The sequence below is a fragment of the Octopus bimaculoides genome, chromosome 30, assembly GCF_001194135.2.
Source record: "Octopus bimaculoides isolate UCB-OBI-ISO-001 chromosome 30, ASM119413v2, whole genome shotgun sequence".
Classification (NCBI taxonomy): Eukaryota; Metazoa; Mollusca; class Cephalopoda; order Octopoda; family Octopodidae; genus Octopus; species Octopus bimaculoides.
In genome coordinates, this window is record NC_069010.1 from 4,792,441 (window position 1) to 4,793,463 (window position 1,023).

Below are 1,023 nucleotides of genomic sequence, written 5' to 3' on the forward strand. Positions count from 1 at the left end.
TATATATATATACATGGTTTCAGGTTCAGTTCCACCTCAGGCAAGTGTCTTCTACTATGGAGACAGGGGTTAACCAAAGTGAGATGGAAACTGAAAGAAGCTTGTTCTATATGTTTGTGTGTGAGTGTTATTGTCTTCTTGCCTATACTTTATGTAATGGTTGTAAAGAAGTGTCACCATTGTGAAAATGGGGTAATTTTGCCTTTCTTTGTAATAGTCGAAGGTTGGTGCCAAAGAAGGTTGTCTCCCTGTAGATAAAGTACCTCAACACATTCCATCTGACCCCTATAACCATACAAAACAATGATGGTGATGATGATTAAGATATACATTCCTACATGTGTTTATATGTATGTCATCATCATCATCATCCTTAAATATTCACATTTCGTGCTGGTATAGGCTAGATGGTTTGGGAGAAGCTAGCAAGCCAGAAGACTGGTTTGGTTTGATTTTCGTGGCTGGATGCCCTTCCTTGTACCAACCACTTTACAGAGTGTACTGGATTCTTTTTACATAGCACCAGCACCAGTGAGGTCACCAAGTGACTTGTAAAGCAAGGCCCTTCGACTGAGATGGAGAGTAGTATTGGAGGGGAGGTGGTTTTCTTGCCCAGTGATAAGAAGATAAAGTATAACAGAGGGATGAGTATAATGGAGGCTGTCTTGCAGCAGAGGAGAGACATGGCTACTCCAGTTAGAAAGAAAGAGAGAGAGATGTGTTGAGTGTACCTTCAAGCTTTAGAGAGGGTACACTAAAGGAGTTCCGACGCAAAAACGTATATAATTAAATGAATGTATTTATCTTCTTCAATATATATTTCAGTATAAAGAATTCATTAAGAGACTTAATAAATCAAAATTTCTTTACACATCTTCAGGAAAAATAAATTATTAATATAACCAAAAGGATCGATTCTTGAAGAGTCTACATACCTTCACTGTTTTTTTTTTCTGCTATTTTGGTGATTATTTTTGTTGGTAGATAATTTATAATATATTGATATATACACACACACACACA